The 24,591-nt window shown below is 43.9% G+C and overlaps 1 protein-coding gene across 5 annotated transcripts in view; it reads left to right on the top strand.

Annotated features, from left to right (window-relative positions):
• The first annotated feature begins 4,226 nt into the window (after positions 1-4,226).
• Positions 4,227-24,591, top strand: part of osbpl3b (oxysterol binding protein-like 3b) — a 41,828-nt gene continuing 21,463 nt past the window's right edge. For 4 of the 5 annotated variants that reach the window (XM_049026030.1, XM_049026032.1, XM_049026028.1 and 1 more), the window contains exon 1: positions 4,227-4,554. The gene's annotated coding sequence lies outside the window, so the exon portion shown is untranslated. The other variant, XM_049026031.1, reaches the window with a different exon arrangement.

Here is a 24,591-nt window from a genome sequence, read left to right as displayed (position 1 = left end):
AAACATGCTGAGGCTAATTGGACTTGCTAAATTGCCCGTAGGTGTGCATGTGTGAGTGAATGGTGTGTGAATGTGCCCTGCGATGGGCTGCCCCCCCATCCTGGGTTGTTCCCTGCCTCGTGCCCATTGCTTCTGGGATAGGATCCGGACCCCCCGCGACCCAGTAGGATAGGCGCTTTGGAAAATGGATGGATGGATGGATGATTCCTCTAGGTTCAGCAAGGTGCTTTTATTTGCTTTATTTGGTTCACAATACATATTAGTCTAATACTGCACTGAAAATTAAAACGAATCCTACACACGTATAATGGAGAACAGGTGTCAGGTTACCTTTTCTATTTACTGTACGCTTTTTTATTTATTTAGCTTATATTAAACCTGCATGCATGCATCTATCCATCCTCCATGGGTTATCTGGGTCCAGGTCTGGGGTCAGCAAGTCTGAGCAGGGATGCCCAGACCTCCTCCTCCCCAGCCACCTCCTCCAGCACCTCCGGGAGGGGGGGGGGGGTGCTGAGTCATTCCCAGGCCCTGGGGTCTCCTGGTTGGACATGCCTAACACACCTCACCAGAGAGGTGTCCAGATGGCATCCTAGATAGACGCCCAAACCTCCTCAGCTGGCTCCTTTTGATGCGGAGGAGCAGCAGCCCTCTCTCTTAGCCTGAAAAGAAACCTCATTTCCACTCCTTATATCCACAGTCTCAGTCTTTCATTACTATCCAATGCTCATGAGCACAGGTGAAGGTAGGAACAAGCAGTAAATCCCTAAAACGTTCCCCTGTGACAAGTAAAACAATCTACTTTTCATTTTGACTCCTACTGAGCTATTACAACTTCCTGTCTGAAGAGTTCATTACTTGTCCAATGATAGGGCCACTTAAAGTAATTTAACTCTGGGCTGAGAGGATCTGAGGAAAACCACAGACCAATTCGTTCCAGAAAGCACTTCAGCCCTGTGCACCATCACGGCTGTGTGATTGTACCCCGGCTAATCCTGACATGTCTCCCTCTTGCCTCTTGTTCTCGCACATTACTAATCACCTCTTAATTGCTTACTCCATCCCTAAGAGATACAACCATACTGCCAGAAATGATTGTCTTATGGATGAGTGGGCCCAGAGGATGCAGGATCAGCAGCACCACTGAATTCACATTCACTGGGTGGGTGAAGGGCGGCATGGTGGTGCAGTGGTTAGCATGGTGGTGCAGTGGTTAGCACTGGGGGTGGCATGGTGGTGCAGTGGTTAGCACTGTTGCCTCACACCTCTGGGACCCGGGTTCGAGTCTCCGCCTGGGTCACATGTGTGTGGAGTTTGCATGTTCTCCCCATGTCGTCGTGGGGTTTCCTCCGGGTACTCCAGTTTCCCCCCACAGTCCATAAACATAGTGAGGCTAATTGGAGTTGCTAAATTTCCCGTAGGTGTGCATGTGTGAATGCATGGTGTGTGAGTGAGCCCTGCGATGGGCTGGCCCCCCATCCTGGGCTGTTCCCTGCCTCGTGCCCATTGCTTCTGGGATAGGCTCCGGACCCCCCGCGACCCAGTAGGATAAGCGGTTTGGAAAATGGATGAATGGATGAGTGGGTGAATTCATAGTAATTGTTGTCAGTCTAAAACATTTAACATTAAACAGGTTTTCTGGAGAACAGCAATACGCATAAGTAAGTTGGACTGCAAAGGTACATCATGATCCGTCTTCTTTTGTAATGACGCACAAAGACACGTTTAAGGGACTGCGTTGAAACGACACAGTTTTCTATTTATAATGCAGCAACAAAGAGAAGTACAGTAACACGCTACCTTTTCCGTGTATCGTCTAAAAGAATCTTAACATACCCGTACATTTGGATCACATGTAACAGATTTTTTGCACATTTCCTAAACCACCTTTTCACTCTAACGTGACTTAAGCTGTTTAAACAGAGTATATATGTGGTCAGAACCAGCGCCCAGCTGGGTTTGCACTTCAACTTAAATTTCACTTAACAACAGGTGGCATCACCAAACCAAGACGGTCATGCCCGCCAAGGATTCCTGTCATCCTCCTGCAAACACATCTCCTGAACGGCGGCATCTGTTGTCAGTCTGTTATATTAGCATGTTTATATTTGTCATACGCTGGTGATGGAGAGAGATATATATTTCGTAAAATTTAGATTGGGATTTATTTGAGAGACTTCACAGACGAGGTCACTTAACATTCTCAAGGCGCCGAGATAATAGCAGTTTCATATTACGCAAAACACTCAGTTTACGCAGGTACAGCTTACACCCCCCCCCCCCATCCCACCCTGCATTTCTGGTCTTTTCATCATGTGGCTAAAAGACATTCTTGTCACAAAAGTGGAGAACTTTCAGGTAACTTATGTATTCATATCTTTGTGGGGACCATCCATCCGTCTTTTTTATGGGAAAAACCCTAATCCCAACTATCACAACTTTAACCCCTATCCAGCCCTAACCCTAACCTTTGTCATTGCCTTTACTTTTCTAACCCCATTGAGACTGGCAACCAGCAGTTTCATGAGCTGAATCTGGCAAGCAATATGGAAGACATGTACTCAGCTTCCATTTTCCTTCGAGCGCATTACGGCTGGACTCCCCGGTGATAAGAAGTCCTTCTGGGGATTTCTGCAAACAACTCAACACATGTGAGCTGTAATGGAAACGGCAGCCATTCATTGGTCTAAAAGATAATCAAAGAGCCGAGCGTAAGGAAGTGGATCAAGATGCCAGGCATAACTGCTAATAATGCTAATATTGTCATGACCTTGGTTTCATGTCACGGAACACGCACTTGACAATGCTAAAGGCAATCGGGCAATGGTTTCACTGGCTATGAGGGTGGTATGCACCCCCGCTGGGGCCAGGGATTAAATTATAGGGTGTAGCCTGGCACCTGCGCAAATGCAGGTTTTTTGCGCTGGGGAAAGCTAGCCAGCTGCTTTTAGATCGCTCCCATTTATTCAATATGCATTATTCGAAAGGGCTGCTCGCAAGCATCTACATTAGTGATGTGTTGTCATGGTGACTGCAGGGGGATACCTAGTACAGTGCTCACCTCCTCGCGGTCGTGGTCTTTCGGGATCCCCAGAGAAGCTGCGAATTACATTCTTTATCACCGTAACTTCCAGCCTCTTGTTCCACCCATGCACTAATTTCTTACTACGACGAACTGAACGCATATAATGAACAACAAATTTAACAAGCTACGTACAGCAACCCGTTTTGAAAATGATGCACGTCTTGCCTTGGTGCGTCATGATAAGCATTCATTATTCATCATGTGATTCAATTCGGTCATTCTTGTCCTGTATTTAAAAACTCATGAAAGCTGAAATGGTTTGCCGAATACTGGAAGCTGAAGATACTCTCTGGATTTACCAAACAATTTTCACAGTATGTCAAGTAGTCCTCCAGTTTTATATTAATATTTATTGATTAAATTTAGTACATTTACCTACAATAAACAATAATAATATTGATACAAAAAATACAACGGCATGGTGGGGAGTAACAGTAGAAGAACCAGAAATATTATAGATGTATGCGTACTATGAGTTACAATCCAAGCATCATTTATTCTGTTATTCCATTTCATGCCACCCTGCACTTTGTCAGGAAAAATGCCAGAACATTCAACACTAAAACAGAAGTCTGAATCAATTTTGTGCTCACCAAATCTCATTTAACGCCGTCATAATTCACTCTAATGGTTCTTCCCATAACTACTTCTTCAGCATAAAAATTATGTTGGGGCTTGTTTCTGATCTTTCCTGGGACCGTTTTGTAAAGGGATGGTTATAGAAAATTTTAAAATAAATTAATCTGGGTCTCACCATCAATACGATTTCATGCAACTTAATTGTCGCACACGTTCTTCAGGGTAGCGATTTGAGAACGGATGGAAAAACACAGCGGTTAATACCTAGTTATCTGTAACCTAACTATGTATGTCAATGAATATAATAATTATTTTAAATAATAACGTATATGTAAAACAATCAATATAGTACCCGACGTCAACTTGGCGTGTTGGTGTACCAAGTGACTGTCACGTCACGGAAAAGAAACTGTTTAGCACCCCCCAGCCCCGCCTGCAACACCCAAAAGAGCCACGTCCAAATCGGCATTCTGCAATGATTGGCTATTTCGCATGTCAATCAGCTTTTTCTCCGCCCCTTCTGAAAGCGCTCTTATGCTGTTCCATTGGCTTTCATGCACATTTCTTGTAAAGTGGAGGACTACAATTTATGAAAGTAAACTCGAAGACGTCGAGTACAGCGCGCACTTTTGACACATTGGCAAGGCACAGAAGCTGAACATTCAAAAGTCTTCCAAAAGGGCATTATTTGATTTTTTCGCAGCTGTCCAGTTGGTTTTGCAGTCAGTGCTTTTCATTGTATCTGGAGACGCAGTAAACTGAATTACAGTAGCCCTTTTATATTGAACAGAAGCGTTTTTATCCTAACGGGACTGACACTTCCAGAGAACAGGACGGAAGCGGACATTCCGGAAAAAATACCCAATCAGAGGTAGCCTCCTACAGGCTAGGTAACTGAACTTTTGGCTATATTTCTGTTTGACAGCTGCCGGGTTGACATCCTAAGTTTGTTCCCTAATCGGCATTGAACTGAGTTACATCAAACTGGCCGCGCGGGCAGCGACCGGTTACTTAGCAACTGTCAGTGGCTCGCGGACGGCGCTCGCGAGCTGTGGAAGCTACCTGCCGATATCTACCTTAACTAATTAATACATAATTAATAATAGGGCTATCTTCGGACTGTTTTACCATTATGATTTATCGTAGTCATCGAACGGTGTTGTACAGTGGCTGGGTGATGCACACTGGGCTGGCAAACTTGTTCGCGCTGTCAGTTTATATGTTATGAATTTATTTTTCTTCAGTTGCTTTGTGTGTAAACTGGCAGATATTTAACTGTATGTAAGTGTAAAACATAGCTGAAGGGTAAGGCGTTGTATTAATAAGGATGAAGAAGTTGCTGTAAATATGGGTTAGGAGAATCCAGGCAATGCCGCCTTGACTTTGACATTAATGCACGAGGCACGGCTCTCTAATGGTACCGTTTACCGTCCTCACTGTGCAACGGGCTCGTTAGCCAAGTACTACGGCAGCGACGGTGCATTTGCAATTAAATCGGCACCTCGGCAACCTCGAAACAGATCCCCTGCTTTGCAGCTAATTAATTACACCCTGATTAAAGTATCTGATGCTGCAAAAGAGAGACTTTCCCTTTTCTGGATAAATATAGAACGAGTACATGGTGGTACGTGGTACAGTAATTTAATGGATCAGTTAACATTTATAATTAGGGATATTTTGGTCTGCGCAGGACGAAAAAACAAATATATTGAGCCCGTGATAGTAATACAGTCTTTCCCTCATGTAAGTCTAAACAATAACTTAGGAAGATGTGTTTATTCCATATCATATTTTATAGGAAATAAGACATAGTAATATTCACTGGCTGGCTAGATAGTTCCATTTACATCATTACTTGTCTCCATGGTAACTGATTGTGGAAATGGGATTTGTCCTATATTAGGTCGATATTTAGTATAAGCAATACAAAACAAATGTTCCAGATTTACATTCAAAATCATTTCGTATCTGTCCACTGACATCCAGTGTACTGCGTATATTACGCAATGATGAATGGCATGTTATGAATAGGCGGGTGTTTTGATTCTAGGGCTGGCTGTTGTCTCCTTACAGATTTCCTGAGAGTAGGTGTGTGTTCCTGCAGAGTGCAGAGTCCCAAAGTTCCATTTTAAGAACAAATCTGGTTATTTTCCCAGATAACCCACACAAAGATGTACAGTGGATTAGTAAAGCCCATCTTCATAGATACATATGTCCTGAAAAGCTGACTAATGGAAATAGCAGTTGCCAGAGAATGCCGGTATTCTCCTGGCATGTTACATAATTAATATCATCTGTGGTGTGTTGTGAGGAGCTATGACTGATAACCATGAAAACAGATTTGTAGTTTGCTGGTCTTACAAGATGGTGCATCGAACGGTGAGGCTAGATATTTCAGATTGTACCGCACCACTGGAAAAAGTGTTATAGCAAAACAGAAGGTACCCGGACACAGCAAAGGCAAGAACAGGGTAAGAATATTTGGGCCATAAAAAGACTTTCTGCTTCTTGACTATTCTCAATAAACCTCTTTACATGAGATACTTTATCATATAAGATTTATCTAAGGTATGAAGAGAATATATTTAACACTGAAATGTGCAATCACCGTGCTCAGTAGTTACATGTAGTATGTATGCCAGATAAGATGTTATGGAAATAGAATATATGAAATCTTTAATTGTAAAAATAATTACCTTTTTATTTTTTTTTACTATTTTAGGACAGCAGTTGTTGGCAATGGAAGGCCAGTTATCATTTAAAATCATGCCCCTTATTGAATATCCCACCCTTACGATATTTGTAGTTACGTAATACTGCTTATATTGCATTATGCACCTCAATTTCTCCGTTTCCAGTTATGTTCTTGCTTAATTTTAATTTTCAGGGGCCGATACTGACCCTTGAACCACAGCTGCCCAAGTTATCCAGACTTTTACTGAACTTCAGTGACAAGCAGCGAAACCACCAATTAGCGCCAATAACTTGGAGAAAGACTAGATTTCTCTCCAACTACTGTTTCCATGGACACAGACTGGAGGAGAAAAACTAGTTAGATAATCAGCCTTGGGATGGCGATTCTTTTCACTTAATGTGTCAGAAATTCTGTCAGTTGTTACTCTGTAAATACATATGTTTTTGTAAGATTCTCCTTATAACACCCCCCGGCCTCTTTGGCTGTATGTGCAAACAGCAAACACTTAAACATCAGTTAGTCAGCATATCATCATAGATTGTGACAACATACATAGTAAGAGTTGTCGTTGCATTTTTTTCTGATTTTACCTGCTTTTTATAGCAGTAGTAAGAAGTTTCGGGAAGTGGATTTTTTAAAAGCAGCATTTTTGGAGTGGAGGGGGCCGTTTTGTTTGTTATAAGGCAGCTGGACACAGGAAGCATCATAGGAGCAGCACATAGTGTAATGGTTTGCAAGCAGAATGATAATAATTCTCAAGCAGTTTTCTGGGAACACTCTAATTACCTGACGAAACAATCTCATTGATATGCAGAGATTGCAGAGTGCTCGCCATACAATCATGCTAAGCACCCCTGTAAATTTGGTTCATAACCAGCTGCCTGTCTGGGGGTGTGGTATGCAGAGGAGGGAGTTGACTGTGAAAAGGACAGTCATTGTTGGCTGTTGTGCATGCAAAAGGCTGTGGTGAATAATGCAGCATTGTCTGTGTGTACAGATCTCTTAGATGAATAGATGTCTCCGCCTTATTAAACTCCTACTGTGGCTCGCAAAATGTGTATGCGTGTTATTTTGGCAAATGTATTTTTAAGAATGAGCATTCCTTTAAAGCAAGATCAACTTTTTTTCAGACTACTGTGGGATATAATATAGTGGCTTGAATCTTTTGTGTGTGTGACCCTGTTGGTCTGATTTGCTTTTATGTTGCCATTGTAAAAAAACAGAGGGTAACTTGCCCATTAAGGAACTAAAGAAGAGCAATAGCCTGCAGACTTTGATTGATTGATTTTGATTGATGAAACCCTTTATTGCTGTTGCAATACACCATGTCACTAGTCTAAAGTACCAGCGAAAAAACTGGCCATCAACCCGACCACACATATACACAGACTTTGCCTATGGATCTTAGTTTTAGCAGTGACTCATTCAATCTGCAGAGTTAGCAATTTCAGGTCCAGAAAGTAAAAATCCAGACCATGATTTACTTTCAACCAACCAGTTGAGCATAAAGAGTCACAGTCACAGAGGACTCATCTGGTTAGTTGAAACAAAATCTTGGTCTGGATTTGTACTTTCTGGACCTGAAATTTCCACCTCTGCCAATCTGATCAACTTATCAATATAAATGCATCTTATATCATGATTATTTAACTGTTGTAAAATCAGCGTATTATCTATCATTATATTAATATATATCAGATATTAGGACATCTGTAAAAAGTAGCCTTAATAGGTAATTATTTAAATAATCAGTTGACCTAATCTTGGAGGCAATTATGGGAGAAGGACATTGGTGTGATACCAACATACACACAGATAAGTAAAGACAAATTGATAAGATGAGACAAGATAAACTTCATTGATCCCAGGGAGGAATTCTTAATGAATGATGATGATGATGATGATGATGAATTAAATTACAGAAATATTTCATAACCTATACTAACTCTAGTAACACAGAAATTTATTCAAGTCCATTCAGCACATAGCGAAAGCGGTTAAGAAATCAATTCCGTTGTTTGTGGCAAGAAGAGCATTATTCAGATTGCAGATTTTTAACTTTTACTTTATACAGTTCAGTATTTAACATGTCAGTAGGTTTTTCGTCCACATTTGAGTTTTGGCCCGTTGTGCGATGTATTTTGGAAATGAATGGAAAATGATTTCTTTATTACCTCCTGAACATAGTGCCTGGAGAAGTGAGCTTGGGCATGCATGAAATATTAATAAGTAATAAGGCTACAATATAATAAAGTAAAGGCTACAAGTTTTGTTTTATTATTTGTTTTGTCAATTTTTGTGACAAATGTATAACCTCGTGAATTGCAATCATTCATATAAATGACAAATACATTTTTTTCATTTATTTGCTTTCCTCTGACTTGATGTTTGTCAGAGGGCCCAAAATCGAGTCTGTTTATTGTGACATGGATGGCGTCCCAGTGGTTTTTCTTGACAGGTTAACGAGACAATACTGGGGAATCACCTGGCATTGCATTCTGTGTTTTATTGTGCATTCAGCCAGGTAATTGAATGTGCTCCATTGAGGAAATAAAAAATGTTCAGTGCATTGAGCCCAGAAAGGCAGTGAAACGGAGCCTCGGTGACTCATCATCCCTGATGGCTGCTCTCTTTGGTTCAGTGAGGCTTATTCACTGCACGCTTCAGCTGGAAATTGAGAAGCACTCTTAAAAAAAAAAAAGAAAAAAGAAAATTATGCTTCTTCAAAGCGTCAAGGCCTGGAAGGTTTTATTGCCTCAATAATAAAAACAAAAACAGAAGCAGGGAACCAAGAGTAGAAAACTTCAAAGCACATCTGCTTCCTGAGAAGAGCATGACGAGAAGCAGCACTTCCTCAGAAACTGAAAGCTTACAGCTTAATTTCAGCGCACCAGCAAGAAACGCTGAATTGTAGCAGTCGGCCTGCATACGCGACATACCTTTGATCTTTTTAGCCTCCACCTGTGGATGAAAGATTTACACATATTATTCAGCTGTATGTGTATAACACAGTCCGGACGCTGCTAAGAATGAAAAAATATGACCTCATCATTCATTAGGATGATTATAGCTTTATCGTATTTTTGATAGTTCTTAATATTTTAGAAGGTAAGACAAATGACTGGTGAATTCAAGCGTGGTACTGTGATAGGATGCCACCTGTGCAATAAGTCCATTCGTGAAATTACCTCACTACTAAATATTCTACAGTCGACTGTTAATGATATTTTAACAAAATGGATGCATTTGGGAACAACAGCAACTCATCCACGAAGTGGTAGGTTATGTAAAATCACAGAGCAGGGACAACGTATGGTGAGGCGCACAGCGTTCAGAAGTTGTGAACTGTCTGCAGAGACTTCCCGGAGACTACAGACTTCCCAACTTCGTGTGGCCTTCAGAGTAGCTCAAGACCAGTGCGTAGAGAACTTCATGGAATGGATTTCCATGGCCGAACAGCTGCATCCAAGCCTTACATCAAATGCAGTGCAAAGCGTTGGATGTAAAGGCAGGTGTCCGGATAATTTTGGCAATACAGTGTATATGGCGTTTGATCGGAAGGTCGGCAGTTCAAATCCCATGGTCAGTGGAGGGATCGAGGCCACTAACTTTCAATAGCTACAGGGACTGTCCAACCCTGTTTTCTAAAAAAAAAAAAAAAAAAAAGTACGTCACTTTTGATGAAAGTATCTACTAAACAAATAAAACTTGTAAAAAGAACCCTGCACGGGAATGGGAGAAAATCATTTGGACAGTAGATACTTTTAACAAAACTGTGGCGCAGTGACGTGCACAGACTTTTCGAGTGAAGGGTGCTCAAATTGGGAGCTGTGGCTAACCTGTGTTTATTGCAGGTCAGGGTGAATTTTCATGATTGGGGGAGGGGGCGTCCCCATGGGTTAGTTTTCACAGTTTGCTGAGGGGCATTCCCCTTTGGGAGATTTTGTGTGATCATCGGCTATCAAAATAGGCACTCGGAAGAAGGAGGGGGCATTTCCATTTGTACAGGCGAAAGAGGCAGGGGCTCTGGGCAGCTCAGTCCCCCCCTGCATGTGTCTGTATCGGAAAAAGGACCGCTGTTTCAGTACAAGGCTGGGCACCACGGTCTGGGCATATGCTCTTGGGCCTGTCTGACAGAGAGAAACCAATTTCGTAAGACTAGTAGTTGGAGTGTTAGGGTTCACAAAATTCATAGTTTGCTACAATTTTGGTACAGCAGGGAAAACTGAATTTTGTTTTTTAATTATTATTGAAAATGCAAACTAGGGGTGTACAGATGTCCTGTGACGAATCAGTTATTAAGGTGGCGATTCAGTTACTTTGGTGTGTAACGTCAGAATAGATTTTTGAGGGCAAAATGCTCCTTGAATATAAATATACTACTATATTACTTCTGGGTTGTATCCTGTGACATTAACGTGCTGCAGGTAGGTGCAATGTAAGAGTGCTGGCATGCGAATTTCTGAAACGTAGCATCATAGAGAGGTGATTATCTTTGCACTTGGGGAAACACTTTTCTATTGTAGCATAAAAAGTAATTTTTTCCTAATTAGGAAACTAATTAGGTGACTAAATGCTCCTTAAGGAGACACTATGGATGGTATGCAGGTATCAAAGCAACGCTAACATGCACACAGAAAGTATTCTGACTGCAGAAAACCAATGTCAAGATGAAGGGAAAGTGAAATCCTCAACAATTCAGGCTTTTTTAGGTCTCAAAACAGGAAACGTCCAGGAAAAACAGGTAGTACGGTCACCCTAACATTCTGTAGTTAAGTTCTCATATTTGTAATATTTGTGATTTTTTTCAGTGAAGTTAAACAGGGTGTCGACTCACGTCATAGAAATAATCCAGTAACCAATTAATTGAATCAGATCATGCCAGAAATTAAAGATCTCTGATTAATCAAACTTTTTCCTCAATGATTATTATTGAACTGAATCATTTTGGGGCCAAAGATTTACACCCCTGCAAACACAATTAGGAACCAGGAAAGCAGAGGCAATGTGCCTGTCAACGTGCCTGAACAACAAATCCCAAAAGAAGCTTATTTGTACAAAATAAATATAAATATGGAAAATAAATAAAAGTTGAAAAATAGGGCTACATCAGAGCTAAATCTTGTGTTTCATACTTGTGTATCTGAAGGAGGGATCTGTGAATCCGTCCTGAAATACCGATTCTGTCAATCTGAATGTTTTCATTTTTGATTCTAATGCTCAAATAGCATATTTTTTAAAATAATAAACTGAATGTAAATATTTTTAGAGGGAGCAGGAAATGAACCACTAACAGGCAGCACTGGTCATTAGGAGGGACAAAGAGAAAGGAGTGAAAAATGTAAGAAACGACTGACCACCCCTCCGTGATACAACCTTCGGTATCTCCCATTCCTAATCTGTGATTTAGCAGTAAACACTATATCGCTTCAGTCCGGTCTGAATTTCCTGACAAACCCTCCTTAAATGCTACAGGGAGACTGAGCAGAGGCTCTTTCTGCCGTACTCTGGTTGTACACACGCTTGGATGATGTCATCTCAAATGCGTTAACATTTTAGATGCATTTTCCACAACTACCTCGATTCTCCAAAATGACTGACTGTAACTTCAACCCTAATGAACTCACAGCCAAAATTACCGTAATATTTTCCGTGTTGAATATCTACTTGTGAATTCAGATTCTGCCAGTGTAAAGAAATGTATTCATTCGTTTCATTGTGTGTCCCGAAACATCAATAATGTAAGCAAACAGATCAGGACACATTTGTGTACTGTTACAGAATACGTAGTAGCAAGGTAAATGTGAATTGAATGGATGTTTTTGTCGCCTGACTCTTGCCCCTAGAAGCCCATACACACCCAGCTTACAGAATTGTTTCCGTTCATTCTTCCATCCATCTTCTAACCTAGTGTGGAAGCTCTTCAGGTTCACATTTTGATTTGTCAGATACCACATCTGGGTCACTAACCTCATTCTATGTACACAATGTAAGTAAGCGATTACTATTTACAGTAGCTTTTATTAAAAGGAAATGAAATTATTTTAGCTTCCATGCAATTATAATTTGCCGTTGGCTGTACTTCAAAGGGGACTTTGTTTTCTTTCAGGGAAAACACCACTTTTGTTATTCATCGTTAACATAAAATAGTTCAAGACACGATCAAGAAAAAAGAAAAGACAATTTTAGCATTAAGTAATATCTCATAGCTTTGTCAGCAGGTGAAGAATTCCAGAGAGAAAAATAACCATTGTTTGGCTCTGAATGAACCTTTATAGTTGGTCAAGCCAGGCTCTTCTACAGCTCATGTACTTTATGGTTTTCTATAGGAGGCCTTGAGGGTCAGTCTTGGTCACGGACTGTAATGATGTAATGGGAGTGTGTGGCAGCGAAATGAGCGTGACTCTGTGTAGCGTGGCAGGACCTGAGGGAACAGCACGTAAACAGTCAGCCTTTTTCTGCACCACCACCTCACTTCCTGAACGGGAGCCAGGCACACTTGCGTGTGGCTTTAAGGGCCAACCAGGTGACAGGCTCTGCAGCGTGGGCCAACAGTGGGTCACTGGACCTCTATCTCTATCGGTGACTTCTCAGCTTACAGGGCCAAGATGGGTTTAGGTTCTCTGCAGTCCAACCAGTTAACTGGGTTAGGACAGTGGATACCTGTGGTCGGAGGTGAAGAAAATCTAATGGACAGAGGCATTCAGGCATCTGCTGACTCCTGTGTAGACGATCGTCTGCCTCGTCTGCCTCGTCAGTGTGGCTATAACGAAGGCTCTGATGGAAGCGGCCTGACAGCCCGCAGCCCCGGCGTCAGCCGGATCCGGTTTTGTTCCCTCAAGGTGCCGTCTCGCTTCCTGATCCCCATCTTGTTTTCTCCCGACTCAAAACGTTGTCGTTTGTCACTTTTGTCGAAAGCACACGGCGTCCTGTGTTTCCACTCCACCCCCCACCTTTTTAAGGGAGCTTATTGGGTTGCTATGACAGTCTGTGACATCAAACCTTTTAGAAGCCGCTGTTTACCATGTATTTGGCCAACGTGCTACAAGGTGGATTGTCTTACAGAACTAAGTAGCCATTGTGAAGTGCGTTTGATAGTGCGTAATGTGCTGGCGGTTTTTAAACTTCATTTTTTTTTCAGTTACTGTTAGGAAGCGCTTGTCAGAATAAAGCATCCCACAAAATCTGACTTCGATGGTAAAAATAATATTGACCCATCTCTCCACCTGCCTGTGAAAGCAAAAGCCCCGGAGCCAAGGATGTCCTCAGTGGCTCAGTGGGCTGCCTGTGATCGGAAGGCCGCTAGTTTTGTGCCAGATCTTGGCAGAATAGTCACATCTGTGGGTCCTTGAGCAAAGCCCTTAACCCCCAGCTCCATGGGTGCTGCTAAAGGCGGCTCCCCATCGCTGCCAAGCTGGCTCTCACTTATGTGTGTGTCATAGAGAGCAAGATGGGGTAGGCAAAATAGAACTTCATCATGCTGTATGAACAGAAACCCCACACCGAGGTCTGAAGAAAAGTCTGACAGAGGGGCCAACTTTGTCACGTGACCCAGAGGAAATTCTTTGAATCCAAAAAATCTGAATGTAAGGTTTTACTGACTTTTTGAAGATCTCACAAATCAGGTTAAAATTGATAGATGTTTAAAACGTCTTTTTGATGCCTGCATGAGTTGTCTTGTTGATGGCTGGTTTTATAGCCTGTGTAGATGTTTTCCTAAGATCATCTGCTTCTCACTGTTATAAAATAGGTGAATGGACAGCTATAAAACTAGCCATGCATGATTACGGTGAGGCGTGTGTGTGATCATGGTCGGGCAGTGGTTATAGTGAGGTGTGTGTGTGATCATGGTCGGGCAGTGGTTATAGTGAGGCGTGTGTGTGATCATGGTCGGGCAGTGGTTATAGTGAGGCGTGTGTGTGATCATGGTCGGGCAGTGGTTATAGTGAGGCGTGTGTGTGTGTGATCATGGTCGGGCAGTGGTTATAGTGAGGCGTGTGTGTGATCATGGTCGGGCAGTGGTTATAGTGAGGTGTGTGTGTGATCATGGTCGGGCAGTGGTTATAGTGAGGCGTGTGTGTGATCATGGTCGGACAGTGGTTATAGTGAGGCGTGTGTGTGATCATGGTCGGGCAGTGGTTATAGTGAGGCGTGTGTGTGATCATGGTCGGGCAGTGGTTATAGTGAGGCGTCTGTGTGATCATGGTCGGACAGTGGTTATAGTGAGGCGTCTGTGTGATCATGGTCGGACAGTGGTTATAGTGAGGTGTGTGTGTGATCATGGTCGGGCAGTGGTTATAGTGAGGCGTCTGTGTGATCATGGTCGGGCAGTGGTTATAGTGAGGCGTGTGTGTGATCATGGTCGGACAGTGGTTATAGTGAGGTGTGTGTGTGATCATGGTCGGGCAGTGGTTATAGTGAGGCGTGTGTGTGATCATGGTCGGGCAGTGGTTATAGTGAGGCGTGTGTGTGATCATGGTCGGGCAGTGGTTATAGTGAGGCGTGTGTGTGATCATGGTCGGGCAGTGGTTATAGTGAGGCGTGTGTGTGATCATGGTCGGGTAGTGGTTATAGTGAGGCGTGTGTGTGATCATGGTCGGGCAGTGGTTATAGTGAGGCGTGTGTGTGATCATGGTCGGGCAGTGGTTATAGTGAGGCGTGTGTGTGATCATGGTCGGGCAGTGGTTATAGTGAGGCGTGTGTGTGTGATCATGGTCGGACAGTGGTTATAGTGAGGCGTGTGTGTGATCATGGTCGGGCAGTGGATATAGTGAGGCGTGTGTGTGATCATGGTCGGGCAGTGGTTATAGTGAGGCGTGTGTGTGATCATGGTCGGGCAGTGGTTATAGTGAGGTGTGTGTGTGATCATGGTCGGGCAGTGGTTATAGTGAGGCGTGTGTGTGATTATGGTCGGGCAGTGGTTATAGTGAGGCGTGTGTGTGATCATGGTCGGGCAGTGGTTATAGTGAGGCGTGTGTGTGATCATGGTCGGACAGTGGTTATAGTGAGGCGTGTGTGTGATCATGGTCGGACAGTGGTTATAGTGAGGCGTGTGTGTGATCATGGTCGGGCAGTGGTTATAGTGAGGCGTGTGTGTGATCATGGTCGGGCAGTGGTTATAGTGAGGCGTGTGTGTGATCATGGTCGGGCAGTGGTTATAGTGAGGCGTGTATGTGATTATGGTCGGGCAGTGGTTATAGTGAGGCGTGTGTGTGATCATGGTCGGGCAGTGGTTATAGTGAGGCGTGTGTGTGATCATGGTCGGGCAGTGGTTATAGTGAGGCGCGTGTGTGATCATGGTCGGGCAGTGGTTATAGTGAGGCGCGTGTGTGATCATGGTCGGGCAGTGGTTATAGTGAGGCGCGTGTGTGATCATGGTCGGGCAGTGGTTATAGTGAGGCGTGTGTGTGATTATGGTCGGGCAGTGGTTATAGTGAGGCGTGTGTGTGATCATGGTCGGGCAGTGGTTATAGTGAGGCGTGTGTGTGATCATGGTCGGGCAGTGGTTATAGTGAGGCGTGTGTGTGATCATGGTCGGGCAGTGGTTATAGTGAGGCGTGTGTGTGATCATGGTCGGGCAGTGGTTATAGTGAGGCGTGTGTGTGATCATGGTCGGGCAGTGGTTATAGTGAGGCGTGTGTGTGATCATGGTCGGGCAGCGGTTATAGTGAGGCGTGTGTGTGTGTGATCATGGTCGGGCAGTGGTTATAGTGAGGCGTGTGTGTGATCATGGTCGGGCAGTGGTTATAGTGAGGCGTCTGTGTGATCATGGTCGGACAGTGGTTATAGTGAGGCGTCTGTTCTTGATGTGTTAGAGAGCGCTGGAGTTTGTTTTCTAGTCCGCTCTACTTTGCGGCCGTCTGTCTCGCATTCTGTGGCACTGGCCTGTACTGTATCTCAGCCTTGAGGAGAGCACAGGAGACAAAGGGGGTGATTAATTACCCGCCTGAGCAGACAGACAGTGCCGTGAAAAACCAAGAAAGTCAACTTTGTCCACTCGTGGTCATTTGATGCCCCGTTTACCTTGTGCAACCTGCCTGCACCACAGCACAGCCTCTGAGCAGAGCCCCCCCCGCGACAGAAGCCTTAAGATCCAGCATCGGGGCTGTTTTAGTCCGGAAATAGCAGCATGTCCTGCTTCATGTGATTTTTACCAAAGAAATCTGTAATAGCTGGAGGATTCCTGAGAGTGAACGATCATGCCTTGGACTGGGATCACTTTCCGTCCAAAACGGAGCTCCTCTACCCTGAGGCACTATTTATCAGAATAGCCACCATTGTGTCAGTCCAGATTAACCAGATGTTTCCAGAACAGAGCTGCGGTGGAACGGCAAACTGTCCCCATTTCTGTATTTTTACACGTATTTCCGCTGTTGTCACCCCAGGGAGCCCGGGCTCCCTTTTCAGCTGTGCACAGGAAGGGGCAGTGAACCTGCACTGCCCCCTTTGCCGACCTGCAGTCTAATAATGTGATCCGGTGGACAGAAATCACACGCTGTCTTCCTTGACAGGTCAGCATTTCTCTGCTGCCTGGAATCCTGCATGACAGCCACAGCGGGCTGTTTAGGGACTTTTGCCCTCAAAGCCATTACCCATTCGGACATTTTAAACCAAGAATATAACGTCACCTTCAAACTTATTTATGCCCTTAAAGAAATGCAAAAACTTCTAAAAACAAGTAATGCAAGTACTTAATATTAATTATTAATATTTTCCAACATGTAATACATTTAAATTCATTACACTTAATAAGTTAATAGAAACAACTTAAGTAACATGTCAATATGAGGAACACATATCAACAATCAGAGTTGGGTAATTCAGGTCCAGAGAGTAAAAGTTCAGACCAAGATTTTGTTTCAACCAACCATGAAGAGTTACAGTCACAGAGGACTCACCTGGTTGGTTGAAACAAAATCCCGGTCTGGACCTTTACCCTCTGGACATGATTACCCAACTCTGCCAACAATAAGTATATGTCAGTATCGTTTGGTAGTGTTTGAGGTTGGTAAGTAGATGCTGATGGATCTTGTACCCATTCTCCCTACTAGAGCTTTCCTTCAATGCTTTCCCAGTCTGACCTTTAAGAATATGGATCTTGTGCTTAGCTAACAAGTCAGAACGATGTAGGGCAATTAATCAAATTTTAATTCCAATTATGATTTTGGCTTCCAGCAATTATCAAAACAAAATAACTAAGATAGAACAACTATTGTGTCTTTTTTTGTTTTGCAATGGTGTTCTGTGTTATAAATCCAGCTGAATTATATTCCAGGAAATCCATCCTTCCATTTTCCAAACCGCTTATCCTACTGGGGTCCGGAGCCTATCCCAGAAGTAATGGGCACGAGGCAGGGAACAACCCAGGATGGGGGGCCAGCCCATCACAGGGCACACTCACACACCATTGACTCACACATGCACACCTACGGGCAATTTAGCAACTCCAATTAGCCTCAGCATGTTTTTGGACTGTGGGGGGAAACCGGAGTACCCGGAGGAAACCCCACGACGACATGGGGAGAACATGCAAACTCCACACACATGTAACCCAGGTGGAGACTCAAACCCGGGTCCCAGAGGTGTGAGGCAACAGTGCTAACCACTGCACCACTATGCCACCCCGAATAATTGTATTAAATACTGTAATCATCTCAATGACTAAAAGAATCATAATTATGATTCCCATAATCGAGCAGCCCTAGTACTATGCAACACATATGGCTCAGTGGGTTAGGCTGCTGTCTGTGTTCAGAGGGTTGCTGATTCTAATCCCCAGCTCAGTGGAGTCATGGCACCGCAATGCTCCCCTTGATGCTGTAGTGGTGCCCGTCCCTGCCCATGATGGGATAGCCCATCTTCCTTCATGTCTCCAGTGAGGGAGGATGGGTTATCTGAGAAGTTCTCCCATGTGTTCGTGCAAATAGCAAATAAAGCATTTCATTCAGTCAGTTCTTTGTTTGCTTGTTTTTCTCTTATGAATGTAGGCGTTTAGCTCATCTGGTGTGCAAACTGAGATGCGTTCCAGTGGTCTTTAAAAGCATTTAAGGTCATTTACATTCTAATTTAAAAATTAAGTGAGGTCAGCACCCCTTTGTTTCCTTTCCATTGTTTCCTTTGCGAGTTGGTGCCGAATGACAAATGGATTGACATGCACGCTGCCAAATTTTTATGCTCCGTTGAAACAGGAAGCAGAGGAAGGAAACAATATCATTCTCTGAAACTGAGACGAACAGAGAGTCCCCAAGCAGGGTTAGGGTTAGGCGGCTTATATTTGTGGTACCATTTTCACAACTATATTGGCTATTAAAAAGAACAGAAGAGGGTAACTTGTTGCCTGTTTTACCAAATTGTGTGTCTATTCTTCTGAGGAGTGTTTCAGGAGCTAAGGGAGGGTGCCGGGGGGGGGGGCAGCTGTGAAATATAAACCCATGAAGCAGATGATTGGTTTTCTGATTATTGTCTGGCTCTTAATCAGCTCGTATGGCCTTCATGAGTTGACCTTGCATACATCATTCCCTTCTTTTCCGCTCACTCTCCATGCTTGTAACGTCCATCCTAACAGTGTGGGTATGTTTTCAGGTGGACATTTTCAGGTCGTCCCATTTCATGTGCTCCCATCTGGCTAATGAGTTATGTGTCAGTTGGTGCAGTGACGCAGACAGTTGGATATAAACAACATGAAAAGGCCTGTGGGCATGTATCGCAGATGGCGGCTAATTGGCAGCACCAGAGAGAAGAACTGTGCAAGAGCAAGGCGGGATTGATCAGTGGTCATTATTTCTGCTGTTCGCTTGAGGTCATTGCCGTCTTGAGGGAAGCCATGTGATCTGTGGATTGTTGGTAGCTATAGGGAGTCATGCCGCACGTATGTCAATGCTGGCTGTCAGATGAGCCCCCGCTGGGGGCAGGAACACCTTGATAATTAAATTAATAATTCAGTAATTCAGCTGGTGTGCGGTCAGGTGCTCCCGCTCATCACAAAAACCTGGAAATGTCAGTATATTAGAGCCGCGATCCCCGATTCCTCATCAATAATGTATGCTTTACAGTGGGAAGGCCGTGCTGCTCAGATAGTATTCCATGCTACATGCACTCGCGTCAGCAGAAAATATTGATTGAGAGAAAATAAAATGATTTATATTTTGTTATTATTTTGATGTGGGGTGACAACAGAAATGGTCATGTACTTACTAGGGGGGCCAAATGGCAGCCTTGGCCCCCATTTAGCTCCGCCCCCGGTGGCACAGGCGCCTTGGCAGTGGCTGCATGCCATTATCTATATATTTTCTGCACAATTCACTCGTGTATCAAATCCTTCGACTGAGGGACAGTGTTCTGCACGTTCCGGTGTTAACAGTGATCCGCAAGTGATTTCCCTGCTTTTTCTTGAAAATATGTGCCTGTTGAAAATTCTGTTTTCCATCCTTCCTTCTATCCATCCATCCATCCATCCATGATCCACAATTGCTTTTCCAGATCAGGGTCGCAGGGAACCCAGAGTGCAGAAGATGTAGGACCTGGGGACACTTTGGACAGAATGCTAGTTCCTCGCAGTCAACAGATGGCTACATAGTGCATAAGGGTTCTAGATATCATACCGCATGCATTGTGTAACTCTTACCCAGAGCTAAGCAGGGAGGAAGGCTTTGACTCTTTTTACCGCAAAACAGAACAAGCAGAACAGTTCAACCTTTTCGGCCCGATTCTGAAAGAATGTGTGAGCTTGAGAGTGTCTGAGCCCCGTCCTCCCAGAGCATGTGTCCCCGGAAAGCAGCGAGCAGCTATTTTTATATCACTTTACAGAGTTTCTGCCTGAAGAGGGTGGGACGCTGGAAAATAAACTCTGCTTGGAGTGTCCATTAATTTTTTATTATAGCCACCTGTCAGCACAGAGAGCCATCTGACCTTCCTCCCACCCGCCCAAACAGATCCGACATCACACAAGGCAGAAATGCTTCGATTTTCTTCCCTTTTTCCAAAAATATAACATCCTACCCTTTAAATGCACGGCAAGACGGGCAGGCAGAGCGCGGGGGGGGGGTCGCTGAAGCACAGCTGTAATTCAGAGGGAATTACTGGATCCAGGCGTGGGTGTGTGGGGTGATGGAGTACGTGTGAACTCACTGGCCGCGCGTGTGGGTTCCGTGGGAAAGACCGGAGACCTCTGCAGCCAGGAACCGAGTTACGGTATCAGCACGGTCCCTCGTTCTCAGCTCAGGCCCCGCGCACGCGACGGGGAAAGGTGACATAGTCGGAAGCGGCGTTGCAGGTGAGGTGGGAGGCGGAGGAGCACACAGTGGGGGGAGTTACACTCCCACAAGCTAAAGTGCAGTTTAGATCTATCCAGTATTATGTGCCTTTCATTGATTTTCCTCTCGTTTCCACTCCGATTCTGCATGTGGAGCAGAGGGCTACGTCACAAATGTTGTCATGGAATTCCTGCCGTCCTCCAGAGAATACAGCTCAAATGAGTCTGCTTTGTTTTTTTGATCATTATTTATTCCTTAAAAGCACTTCACTGCAGTGTTGGTGTTCGAGAAAAATGTAGTGCAGGATCTTCTCTGCACAACACGGCAGCAGGACGACTGAGATCCTGATAGTTCAAAACGTTCTGGTTTCTGTTCATCAAGATCAAATAAATACTGTTCACCCTGCAACAAAAAAATCTTAAAAATGAAGAGATACGTATCATAGCTTTGTACGAATTATAGTATGGCTAATTTTAAAATGTTTATTTACAGGAATATGATAATACATTTAAAGAAAAACATTTTTATAGATCGCTGCAGCAGAATGTCTTGCAGGCTTGTTTCAGACGCAGGGCAGCGGCTCCCGCTACGCCAGTGAGTGTCCGGCACGTTCCGCGAGATGCTCAGCCTAGTTTTTTTTTAACAGTGCTGAAAATCTCGACACGCAGCATTGTTCCTGATGCACTGTACTTCCTGTAAACGTAGAAATGCTGCAGATGCTGATTTAAGGTGATTAAGCGGTGTGAAACGACTGGGTGGGTCCCTGTTTGTCATAACAGGCTGCGAGTCTCCTTGTGATGCTAATGAGACGTTTAGCATTTACATTTAAGCTTTCGCTGAAAGTGATGTACAAGTGAGGCAAATAGCACATCACAAACGTACAGTATGTGCCGTCGAGGAGTCGGTGTAGGCAGAGGTGCAACTAGACTGAGCTTACAATGAATCTCCAGTTACAAGTGTAAGCAGTATGGGAGAAGGAGCTACAGGACATCATCCAACAAAGCAAGAACCTAACAGAGAGAGAGAGAGAGAGAGAGAGAGAGAGAGAGAGAGAGAGAGAGAGAGGCACTTTATTAATCCCTTAGAGGGAAATTGTCTTATTACAGCAGCATCAACAACAATATGTAACATCACATACAAACATGTTATATACAGGTATGTTTAGACTATTCAGTGATTTAAAGTGCTAAATGAAGCACATTCTGGGTAAGGAGGAAAGTAAGCAGCTCTTCTATACTGTGGCTGACACTGTGTGTCTCAGTAGTTTGCCAGACTTGTCCATCACCCTGCTGTGTGATAACCATGGCTATCATCCTGAGTTTCTGGAATCCCTTGGGGGGGGGGGGCATTTCCTCACCCCCTTGGCGTAGCATCAGCAGCGGGTGACATTTAAAACCGGCTTGCTGGAGCACGATAAAAGCCTTTGTTTGTGTGACATAAACACTATATGTCAATACTGTCGTTTAGAATATTACTGAGTGCTTTTATGGTAAGAGCTGCAGGTTACATCTGTGATCAAAGCAGTTACTTTTTCAAAGCAAAAATCTTTGTCACTGAAAGATGATTACCAATTGCTCAACGCACAACAAAAGCTTGGGGCCCCGGGGGGCGAACTCAACCTGTTCGTGGTTTGATCTAATCGGAAGGAAGCATAATCAATCACCAGCCTAACTGGGAAAGACCTTAAGTACCAGCAATCCAGTTCCAAGATGACTCAGCAGTCCAGTTCATGGAGTCCTAAGCAATCTATAATCCAATCAGGAATTTCAAAAGCGAGCAGGAGAGCTGGAGAAATGCGACTGACCTTGGGGATCTCTTATGTCTTCCTCAATGCATGTGTGATTTAATTATCAGTAGATGCTGCGGTGGGGAAAAATGCACAAATACTCGCATCCAGTTTTAGCTGGCTGAAGATTGAGCACGAGCACCGGTCTAATAGAACAGAGAATAGCTCTTTTCCTGACCCACAAACGAGAGGCGTTGCTGTTCCAGATACATGGGGGTGTGGGATTAGTCAGCTATAAATATTATAAATTGATTGTATCATATATAAGGCAACAGAAACACACAAGCAATGCATGAAACATATAAGCTTTCAGTCATGCTGTCAGCGTGTCGCATTCTTACTGTGGTCCGATACACTGACTGCTCAGAGTCTGCATACAGAAACATTTCAGCTAGTTGGTTCATCTTTAGCAAATCGATCTTTTTGCCATGTTCATTTTTTATTTTAAGTATGCCCGCAAGTACAGAGTATGCATAAATAATAGTTTATAACTGATTAGAAATGATATATATATACTGAAATAGGGGCGGCATGGTGGTGCAGTGGTTAGCACTGTTGCCTCACACCTCTGGGACCTGGGTTCGAGTCTCCGCCTGGGTCACATGTGTGTGGAGTTTGCATGTTCTCCCCATGTCGTCGTGGGGTTTCCTCCAGGTACTCCGGTTTCCCCCCACAGTCCAAAAACATGATGAGGCTAATTGGACTTGCTAAATTGGCCGTAGGTGTGCATGTGTGAGTGAATGGTGTGTGAGTGTGCCCTGCGATGGGCTGGCCCCCCATCCTGGGTTGTTCCCTGCCTCGTGCCCATTGCTTCCGGGATAGGCTCCGGACCCTCCGCAACCCAGTAGGATAAGCGGTTTGGAAAATGGATAGATGGATGGATATACTTAAATATATAAACATATATATTGGGACGGAACAGTGGTTAGTGATGGTGCCTAACCCCTCTAGGACCAGGGTTCGAGTCGCTACCCAGACTTCATGTGTGTGGAGTTTCTGAATTTGTATTGTTGTGGGGTGTCCTCTGGGTTTCCTACAGTCCAAAACCATGGACAGGTGAATTGGACTTGCCAAATAGTGTGTGTGTTCCCCACAATGCATTGCTGACCATCCTGGGTTGTTTCCTGCCGTTGTGCCTGTAGATTCTGAGGTAGGCTCTAGCTTTGGTTCCGTCAGCTGGGCTAATAAGCCACGTTTCCTCTGCCTCTCGTTGCTTTTACTGTTGACTGGCTCCTTTCTGTGGAATCCAGTGTGTAGCTTTCGAGGCAGTGATGGATCGATTGATAAGGTCTCCAGTTTGGGAAACTGATATTGGAGCAAGTGCTAATTCTTCAAGTGTTTATTTCCCACAATAAACGTGCAAATAAATAAATAATGCAAATAGGATTAATCCGTTCCAGACCCCCAAATGATCGCCTATATAAACCCGTACTAATACACACCTAATACAAATACCATAAATACAAACTTTAGACCCAGAAATACATGAAATAAAAAAATTCACCATTGCATACTCTGTAACGAGGTCACACCTGTGTGTTTCTCTATCATACTTTGCAATAATTTCCTTTGTGTGTCGTGGTTCTCACAAGGTTCCTTTTTGGTTTGCTGCTATTATTAACCTTTGGTGACTTATTAAAAAGCAAAACAGAGCAACAGCAACTGCACAGATCACTGGGTTTGCTCACTACGGGGCCGCAAGCGGTAGACTGAGTTACACTCACGCGAGAGAACCGCCGTTTACGTCTCGAAAGGCGTCAAAGGGCAAGAACTGTAAACACAGCCGAGACATTTTTTTTCACCAAGCAATATGTTCGAGAACCGAATTGTACGACATGTGAGATATTCAGGAACCGAGGTTTAATAAATAAGGAACAGAAAGTTACACCGAGAAAAAGACCAGAGATGTGCAACACAGTTCAAATAAAGTGTGTTGTGCATTAATATGGAGTGAATGTTAAATTATAACTGTCAATGAAGTATTTAGTAAGCTAACGGCTTGAGGGTAGAAGCTGCTTCTGAGCCTCTCAGTTCTCGCTGAGAGGCAGTAGAAGCACTTATCAGACCTCAGCCTGGTGAAGAGGTGGTGCTTTGGGTGGGTTGACGGTATTAATGTTCACTCCTCCAAGGGTAGCATGGTGCCATGCATTGAGGGTGTTACTATAGGCAGGACAATGAGGTGTGTCCTCTGATG

This window comes from Brienomyrus brachyistius, chromosome 9, assembly GCF_023856365.1.
Source record: "Brienomyrus brachyistius isolate T26 chromosome 9, BBRACH_0.4, whole genome shotgun sequence".
Taxonomy (NCBI): domain Eukaryota; kingdom Metazoa; phylum Chordata; class Actinopteri; order Osteoglossiformes; family Mormyridae; genus Brienomyrus; species Brienomyrus brachyistius.
The sequence above is the reverse complement of the archived record's forward strand: the minus strand, read 5'-3'. Positions and strand labels throughout refer to the sequence as shown.